Source organism: Oreochromis aureus, linkage group 4 (genome assembly GCF_013358895.1).
Source record: "Oreochromis aureus strain Israel breed Guangdong linkage group 4, ZZ_aureus, whole genome shotgun sequence".
NCBI lineage: Eukaryota > Metazoa > Chordata > Actinopteri > Cichliformes > Cichlidae > Oreochromis > Oreochromis aureus.
The window spans coordinates 4,300,571-4,310,763 of record NC_052945.1 but is presented as its reverse complement, the minus strand read 5'-3'; the positions used below and the strand labels follow the sequence as shown (position 1 = coordinate 4,310,763).

Sequence of the window (10,193 nt, the reverse complement as noted above, 5' to 3'; positions counted from 1 at the left end):
ACAGACACAGACGTAGAGACCAGTCGGTGACAGCACTATCAGCCCTACTGGCTGGCATTTGGTTCCTCGAGGTTCCTGCCTGTCATTCACAAACAGGGTCAAACACCAAAAGCATCCATACGATTGCTTTGGTAGCAGATTGCCAGATTCAGCAGATTCAGCAACCACTTGGCAACTGGTTGGAGAAAACAGTTGGTGGTTGTATCATGTCAGATATGGCAGACAGCTCTCGAGCAATAGGTGCATAACATCAGCACATTATCCGCTCAGGTTATGAATTTTCAATAGCAGATTTGTTCAGGTGAGGTTAATTCCAGCTAGATGGCTGAATTCATTGCTTTTAAAGTTATTGGTAGAAAAATCCCGTCTGAATGGAAATGCTAGTTGGGTGTTTCATCAGCTATTATAAGCATACTAGCTTATGGGTAAAACTACTAATTTTAGCCAATAAAACATTCATAGCCAACCCACACAGTCAAATCTGCTGCTCAATCCACAAATGCATTTTCCTCACAGTTACAGCTACAGTTGCCTGAATCGTCACAGCTGTCACTCGAAGCAGCGCTCCCCCTAACTTTACACCTTACCAGCATTCAAAAGGATAAATTCACACACTCTGCAACTCATAGAGGCCAAAACGGTTTTTATACAAGACTGCAAACATGCGTTGGACCCTCAACAACAGTTTAGGTCTCTTTGCTTTGGTTTTAGCTCAGGATATTGCTGTTTAGCATAAGCACTTCTCTCTTGGGATGTATGACATAGTCTACATGCAACAGTGCAACATGAGAGTGCAGGACAGACTGACTGCAGGTCACTGTGTGTGTCATCAGTTATGTTAGCAGTTATGTGGAGGTTGTATTTTTTACATTTTTAATGTCCTTTTTTATGACTCGCTGGCTCTCTTTCATAAGGATGGAAATTTATAAGAATTTAGAGATTCCGATTCCAGGAAGCGGTTCTCTATTCCCACCCCTGCTCTTTCACAGTATGTCTTTTGTCTTGTCTCCCTCCCCTCAACCCCAACCGGTTGCAGATGGCCGGCCCTCCTTGAGCCTGGCTCTGCCGGAGGTTTCTTCCTGTTAAAAGGGAGTTTTTTGTTCCCACTGTCGACCGTGCTTGCTCATGAGTGGGTATTGTTGGCGTTTTCTTTACATTATTGAAGGGTCTTTATTTTACAATATAAAGCGCCTTGAGGTGACTGTTATTGTGATTTGGCGCTGTATAAATAAAACTGGATTAATAAAAGCATCTCTGAGCAGTTTGACCTGTAAACAAACACATAAAGAAACAAAAACTCACAACTCCAGAAGGTTTCAACTCCAGAAGAAGGTACACATTACTTCTCAGACTCTTCAGAATAACAGAGTTATGTAACGACTGCAGCAGCTAACGAGTCTGCTGAGCTGATGATGAGGCTCTGACCTGTGGCTTCAGACAGGAAAAACTGTACAGCAGAGTCTCTGCGGAGCCCAAAGAGCCTGCTGGCAGACATCATGTGGAGAGTAAGAAACAGCAGCATTTAATACACTGGAAGGAGATGGCGGGTGGGGGAAGATTGGCATCATGAACACATTTGTGTTGCCTCCACTGCTGGCTGTGTAGGTGGCGTCTCCATAGAAACCAGAGCTTGTTACGGCTGCCTGTATCGAGTGTTGATACTCTGGAAGCTGGAGGAGCTTAGAGAGATGATGAAGAGGGAACCATCTGCCCCAAAACAACCCAAACCACCAACACTCTGGATGGTTTGTCTCAATGAAAGTTGTTTTCCGAAGCATCACATGTAACATGCCACTTCTTAAAGACATAACTGTTAACAGGCACTCAAACCTAAGGAGGTAAGGAAGACACTTCGTATTCTGAGAGAAAAAAAACATTTTCCTGGTCTCTAATCCTCTGATTATATCTGGTTTCTAGCTTTTTAAAGCTACTGTTTCCATAAGGATGTGTCCAGACAACAGTGGAGTATATGAGGGCCAGCAGAAAGTGGATATGGCTCTTTCTAGCATGTCAACATAGGAAAAAGTATACGAAATCAGAAACAGACACGTCAAGAACTGACGCTCAGTCCTGGTTACACAAAAATCCCTTTTCACGTGGATTTCCTCTTGTGATCCTTCTATTTTAAGAAGCCAAATCCAATTATTTGGTAATTATTTCAATCCCTGTTTTGACATCACAGAAAAAAACAAGCCTCTCAGTCAGCTGAGCAGAATCAGTTTTTATCCACTGGGAGCTGTGGCTACTGAAACCAGAGCTTGTTCTGATTTACTCGTGCTGTTTCAGTTGTTACTTATCTCTGTGGTGTGTTGTTCTAAATTGAAGATAATAATTAACAACGAGGCACATGTTCAATTTTATTACTAATTTTTGTAAAATTTACACTCTTAATGTTCCAAATCATAGTTTATGTCCTCTTATCGGCCTCTTAAAATAAGTTCTTTGTGGACAATGCGGTTATTGTAGTATCATTTAAGCTTATGAAGCTTGAACTTCACAGCAGAAATACTCAGCAAGAGTCACTTTTTCTATCATGTCATATTATTGCTGCTTACACAGCATTATTTTGTTATCAACGCTAATTTCAGAGTTGTTTGACATGCTATCTGTCATATGCAGCAACAACATAATGACAAAGCAGAAGAAAAAATGCAGTGTCTTTTGCAGCCACTTAACCTTGGCTCCCAACGTGAGTTTGGGGAAGACTCTGATGTTAAACTTACATGGCGGTACCGCAGAAATAAACATATTTACAAGCTGGTGCAAAAAATGGTTTAGAGTTGCCCAAATATACATAAATACCTGAGTATAATGACAGAGGTTGGCTGTGGATCTAATGAAACACCTGGCTGACCAGCTCTGCTTTAACCTATCACTATAGAAAGCTAGCAGCACTCATTTTCTTTGTGCTAATAATTGATTAATTATGTAAAATAAATATTGTTTTACACCGTAAATAAGTTAGTTCTCCGATCACACAAGCTACTGAAAATAGCTTATCAAGCTAGCCTACAAGCATTCCCATTTAGAATGATTTTGCTAGCAGTAACATTAAGGGGAACAAAGCTACAGTTAGCAAGCTAGCTGTAGCTTACATAGCGAATGTACCATTGTAGCATTAGCTACATGTTGATGATCCTGGTATCCTGAGCAGTTTTTACAGTAAGTTCCTCCCTGATTGATTTAGTAAGACGAGTTACTGAACAGATATACATGCACACGTTACGATCATTATAGTAAGATGAGGTCTACTGTTTTGAAAGTGAGCTACCATTTTTGTAAAATAAATGCCACGAAGACTGCATTGGATGAAAACTGTGCTCAGTGCATCAACCATTTAATCATTAGATATTTTTCCTCCTCACACCCAAAGTGGTTGCAGCCCTCCCTGAGCCTGGTTCTGCTAGAGGTTTCTTTATGTTAAAGGGGAGTTTTTCCTCCCCGCTGTCGCCAACTATTTGCTCATAAGGGGTTCTCTGATTGTTGGGGTTTTCTCTGCATTACTGTAGGGTCTTTACCCTACAATATAAAACACCCTGGAGTGACTTGTTTGTTGTTATTTGGCTCTGTGTGTGTTTTTATTAATTGAATTGAGTTGAACTGAACTGAACGATTTCCGGGACCAAATTTTCAGCTGTCAGAAAAAGATGTGGATAAACTGGCTATTAAGGAATAAACACATTTAATTCAGTTAAGACAATTTGTCCCTCACATCTTAATCAGAAAAAAATGACACAAACTAACTGCATGTGAACAAACAGCCAAGATTTAAGTGAGAAACTGAGCTCTTATTTATGCTCTTACCGACCACATGATGGCAGTGCAGAGCAAAGCATGCCAACTAGCATTGCTACACTCTTGGTCCACACACACACACACACACACAAACACACACACACTACAACAAGTGCTGGACCAAACAGCAGTGTGGTCACTACACCGCACAGCAGAAGTGCCTCCTTTGGTGAATGTAATTTTTTTTTTCACTCTCTCAGCCTCTCAACTGCCGTGACATCTGATGGCTGATGCTGAGCAGCAGCCATTTCCGTAAGCAGTGAGTGAGGAGAATGGGAATAGAGGGATGAGAGCTTGATGGAGACAGAGTGGGAGAGTTTAAAAAAAATAGTGAAAGGGAGCGAAAGAGAGAGAGATGTGGGTGGTTTTGAGCAGAGAGGAAAGATGCTCTGCTCTGGAAGGCTGTGTGGGCGTTCGTTGCCGGCGAGGAGCTCAGGGATGAGCCGAGCCGCCTGTGACCCTCTGTGGAGACTTTAACCCCTGGATAACAGCTGCTCCGCACCTGGCCTGGACCAGATCCCAGAGCCCCAAACATGCAGGACTCCCACAAACCTCTTTCACAGCAACAGCAGGAGCAAATAGATGCTAAGAGCACTCAGAGGTATTTCACTGAGAGGCCTGAAAACACACACACATTGCGCTGATGATGTTTACATGCAAATGAAATGCTAAATGATATCGCCATAATACATATGAGGTGCTTTGCTTTTTGTCAGCTTCACGAAGACCATCCTTTTCCTTTTCTTTGACCTCATCTCTCTCTGTGCCGTGTTTTATCTCTCCATCTCTGGTGGATTGTGTACTACGTGACCGTTGGCTCTGGTGTCAGAGGCCCCGGATGAAGAGATGCCTACAGATCATCGAGTGGTCTTGAAAGCATCACATGAGATCCTCTTGGATGCACATCAGAGGCAGCTCTTGTGGTGAATTTTATTCCACGGCTACCAGAACATTGCTTCGAAAACAGATTGTTCCAGTTGTAAAGCAAGAACATAGAGACAATGAGCAAACTGTTTTTTATCACCAGTGCATGTTACAAGGTGCATGTGTGCAAAATGTGTAAATGCACAAGTGTTCATGGCTTGTATCCTGTCATATAAATGTTTATATTAGATAGTTGACAGAAAAAATGTGGTGATTGAAGCAACTCTTAAATCACCCAGTCTGAGAAATCTGAAAATCTTTGTGGAGACTTTTTTTAAAGATTGTATGCAAGTATTTTTAACTCATATTTTTGTCACTGAAATTGTTTTAAGGGAAGAAGCAAATGAATTTGTTTAATTACTTTTGCGTTACTTTGTAACACAGGTCTGAGGTCATGGTTCTCAGCCCCGAATCGGGGAAGTGAGCTCTCATTTTTGTATCTCCTGCACAAACTAAAGTCAGCATTAAATAAATAAATGAATCAAATAAAAATCAGAATGTGCTACACTTGTCATGATCCGAGGTTCATATGAGAGCTGGACCCAAAAGCAGACTCAATGAGAACTATGTACAAGAGTTTATTTATGAGGATAAGAAGAGTGAAGCAGGAGCCAGAGGGAACGGGGACAGCTTATAAGGAGGGCTGTCCTGAGAGGTAACCACGGGAGTTCTGCACCACAGGGAGAAGCAGTTACTGGCAGGTAGGGAGCAGGTGAGTAAGGAGAATCTGACAAAGGTGCTGTTGGCTCACATGGAGGGCCAGGCTGAAGAGCTGTGGGGAGGGTTTCCGTTGGAGCATCCAGAGAGGGGCAGTACGGGGGGAGGAATGGTTCCCTGAGTGGCCTCCAGTGGCCAGCACTGGAGGAAGTGAACAACAGCCGGTGAGTCCAGGGCGGGATGGTACGGAGACCTGTGCACGAGGGAGCAGAGTTAAACACGAAGACAGGACGAGGGAAGAGCAGAGCGTAGACGAGGCCAAGTTACCACAGTAGGTGACTGAACGAACTCCTGTAACTGACCACAGAAACATCCACAAAAACCCCTCAGCTGCTCCCACGGACCATGGCACCTCTATGAGAAAGCAATTGGCGAAGGTGGGAATGACGAAACACCTCCAGGCTCAGTAAGGAGCAGTTATCTGCTTTGACTGAATGGCAGAAGAAGAGAAAGAGAAACTACAAAAGAGAACTGATGACTTATACAACGAAAATAACGATCTGTAGTGAAACAGTGACGTCACTCATCTGCAAGCTAACATTTTAAACCCTGAGGTTTTTCATCCTGGTCAGGACCATCTGATTATTTTGGAGCCAGAAGTGACCATATTTGGATAAGCCAATGAATTTTTCTGAAAATATTTCTTTTCTTTCATTCATGCAGTAAATTAGTCTTGTCACGAGCTGAGCAGGTGTACTGTGGGTTGTTGTGTGGATGGATTTCTCTCTCTTTCTCTGTCCATCCTGTTTCAGGTACTCCTGGAGAGCAAAGCAAAGCAGTCTCAACTCAATAATCACCACCAGCAGTACATAACATGAGGAGTGGAGATGGCCAGTGTGCTTTTGCCATACTGCCATTTAGGTCGCGTGTGTGGGGGGTGTATTTAATCTTTGACAAGCACACAAGCAGCAGTTTGGGGTCTTTGACTACAACACATGTTCAGCAAATCAAGATATCTTTTCCTTGTCTGGGTTCAGTTACCCTACAATCAGCAGCCAGGCTATTGGCAGTCACATGATGATGGTCATTAACTTGATAAGAGTGGAATATTTTATGTTACAAAAACACAGAGGCTGAAATGAACGTGGCCAGTGCAGCATCAAAGATAGCTGAAGGTAGTTTGCAGGTATTAGTATGGTGTTAAACAGCATTATATCATTGTGTGCTTTGTTTATAATAACTACAAAAGTCAAATCAGCTCTGTTTTGAGCCAGGAGGGAAAGCCGGTAAAAACTGCAGAGTGTAAATTCATATATCAGTGTCACAGCTCTACGGTTAAAAGATGGGAAGACCTGAGTCTAATTACAACTGCATAATTCATTAAGTTAATACGCCGGGTTGTTTAAATATGTGTTTAATGTTTAATGGCGTCATAAGTTATCGATCATTAAATAGCATACGTCAAACATAACCACAGATTAGGTGTGCAGCATAAGTTGCCATAGTTGCTCCATAACAGCTCCTTATAAAGTATGAATGAATGGATATAGGTACTGGGTCTAATACGTGAGGTCAGTGCAGTGAGGAGGCGACGTTTGTGGTTAATGAAAGACTTTCACTTCTGTAGAGGTCTGTGGGAAAGTACCTTGTACTTCAATCAGAGATGTCATCAGATGATGGTGACAAAATGGTGATAACAATCTATAAAGAACATAAAAAAGTAGTAAAATGTAACAATGTTGCAAGTAAGAGATTAATGCTGGAGAAAGATGTTCATCTTGGGATTTAGTGGTGAAAGTTATTTTTGCTTAAGTTTATTGTAACATCAAGTTTCTTCCTAGTGCTTAAGATGATGGCTGCACAGTAGAGCTTTTAAACTTTAAACTGGATCCATTTACAGATGAAAGGTTAAAGATGGCAGGTCCTCTGCGCTTGATCCGTCTTCTAGTAGTCGCAGTTCCAGCAGTGTTAGAGACGTAGCTGCAGATCTGAATACTTTGCACATATAAAACATATTCCTAACTAACCCACCGCTCATCTGAACTCAGTAAACACTTCCCTTGTGAGTTTATAGGCTCGGTCACATGTTTCAGGTCACGCCGAATAAAACATTTTTAGGTATTTTGGCTAGCCAATAAGCATGTGGCTTCACAGTCGGATCCCTCCCTCCTTCGTTACGTCCAGTTTTAAACAGGATGGCGACGCTCAGCTCGAGGCCTCTGAACACAAGCCAGTATGTGGTGTCAGCGTGGCTACATCCATCTTTTATACCGTTTGTGGTTAAACCTAGAATTACCTCACTAAGCTCCTAATCCTGTCTGACCCACTTGAGTTCAACTTGGGCTCTGTGTGGCCCTGAAACTAGAACACCTTTGAAAGCCCCTGTGTTAGGGGGAAGGTGTGTTTTCTGCATGTCTCACCATCTACAGTACAATCCCCAAAAGCACATTAAAATATTTTCACAGGAGCTGTAAAGGATCACGCTGCTGCTGCGTTCAAAGGTCTCAATAGAGTTTATTTGCTCAGACTTCAAGGAAGAATCTGCATCATAATAGCCGCTGCTGTGACCCGTGAACTGCTTGGTTTTATGATTATATTGGCCTGCCTAGTACACTGATCTCACGGTGGATTTGCTCTACATCTGCTGCCTCTTGATTTTCACTGATTGCAGAAATTTAGAAAGCCCGATGACCCCTCGTGTTCAGGAGACATTTTTATTGATTCACTGTTTGTATTTTGAGGCCTGTGTGTGCTTCTTTAATTACCAAAGTGTGCAGAAAACATGATAACAGCAGCTTTGAATTACGCTGAATGTGTGAATGTCAGAGCATTTGGCTTTTGAAATCATCATGTTAATTGCCATCAGCAGTTAAATGTGTTGACAAGGAGCAACTGCTGGTGGAGACTGATTAAGGGAGGCAGACGTTTATTTCGTAACATTGAACAGACGACAACACGAGATCTCATGTCTGCTTGGCCTGGTAACAAGATCCCCATGCACCAGAACACACTGAGGACTGTGTGACATCGGATATTAACCTCAGGGAGAGATGGTTCGCCGCCAAAACCCCCCAAAACTGGTAAATGGACTGATTCTTATATAGCGCTTTTCTACTCTCCCGGAGTACTCAAAGCGCTCTATACAACATATCACATTCACCCGATCACACAAGCACTTTATCTGTACTTAGTGCTTTTTCTAACTACATTCACACACATTCATACTCCGATGGATGCATCGGAGAGCAACTTGGGGTTAGTATCTTGCCCAAGGATACTTGACATGCAGACTGGAGGAGCCAAGGATCGAACCACCAACCTTCCGATTAATAGGTGACCTGCTCTACCTCCTGAGCTACAGCCACCCAAATTTGCCTCCTCTGCCCCCTGGAAATGTTGTAGACATCCACTCAGACCTGTGTGGAGTTTATTTAACAGTCAAGTCATTAATTCAAGCTGCTGTGCAAGAAATAGAGAAGTGATTATTTTCATCTGCAGAGAGGTTTTTATTTTGTCTTTGGTTAGATGCAATGCTCCTGATATTTTATTTATGATCACAAAGGATATTCACAGTATGTCATTTGGAATAGTCAAGAAATCAAGTACAACTAGTCGGGGCTCTATAATCTTTCCTTTCTTGCCAAAAGTAGTTTCACAAAAACAGATAATGGCCTACTTTTTACATACACAAATATATAATCAGCCAATCACATGGCAGTGATCCAGTGTATTCACATTAACCTGCTGAAGTCCAAAGGAGAAAGGAGATTTAAGTGACTCTAAATGGGCTAAAAATTAAATTAAGATATCCAGTGAATAGAAGTTCTCTGTTAGGAAAAGCCTTGCAGATGTCAGAGGTGAACAGTGGGCAGACAGGAGGGCAACAGTAACTCAAATAACCACTCGTCAGAATAAGCAGAAGATCATCTCTGAATGTATAATGTGTTGAACTCGGCTAAGAACAAGGAAAACGTCGTCTAGCCTGATGAATCTCAATTTCTGCTCTGATATTTGAACTGCAGGGTCAGAGTTTGATGTTCACAACATGAGAGCAGGGCTGGTAATCGGACAACACTCCCCTGTGCACACAGTGATTTACCTTCAGATTTGAGTGTTTAAATGATCTTAAAGCGACTCAAATCATATTAGTATGCACCAAAATCTATTTGTGTGGCTCTTTTAACTAAATACAAGCTAAAAGGTCCACTTAGAGTAATAGATTTTGAGTGCCGTATCAAACTAAATATTCCTACGCCACTAGTGCCAATTAAGAAGGAGGAACTGAAGCAGATGGAAAAAGTTTAATGCAGTTCGCATAAAGTCCAGAGCTTTAATAATTTTCCGAGCTGTTTTCTTCCTGCTTTTTAATTACAATCTTCACTAGTGCGACTCTGAAGGCTCTTGAAGATAATTTACCAAGGCCATGTGAGAGGCACTGCGCCGCCGGCTCTCTAACCTCCTAATTGGTCGGTGTCACTCTCTCACAGCACTCAACTCAAAGATGGAAAGCCTCCTTTTAGTTCCCAAGGAAACAACGAGGCCGCTTTTCACACTGCAGCAGGCTCTTTTTCAGCTCCCGCCAGCATAGAGTTGTGGGCTTCCACACAGCCAACACAGACAGACAGAATGTTTTTCAATCAGAGATTTTTCTTTGAGTCATTTAGCCTTTTTTCACTGAGCCGAATAAACTCCAAGTTCTTAGTAAACATCATCATCCCGTACGTAAGACTTCCTGTTGCTGAACGATCACATCTCCCTCCACGTTTCCATTTTGTAACACTTACTTCATGCTTGCTCGTTGCATCATGTCTCCAGGA

General features: G+C 42.2%; 1 long non-coding RNA gene across 2 annotated transcripts; it reads left to right on the top strand.

Moving 5' to 3' along the window:
- The first annotated feature begins 3,077 nt into the window (after nt 1-3,077).
- On the top strand, nt 3,078-5,214 carry LOC120439972. 2 transcript variants are annotated; one of them, XR_005612891.1, is made up of 3 exons: nt 3,078-3,162; nt 3,996-4,396; nt 4,625-5,214. It is a non-coding gene; the product is annotated as an uncharacterized LOC120439972 (long non-coding RNA). The 2 variants fall into 2 exon arrangements; XR_005612890.1 differs by having other exon boundaries at nt 4,512-5,214.
- The last annotated feature ends 4,979 nt before the right edge of the window (nt 5,215-10,193 follow it).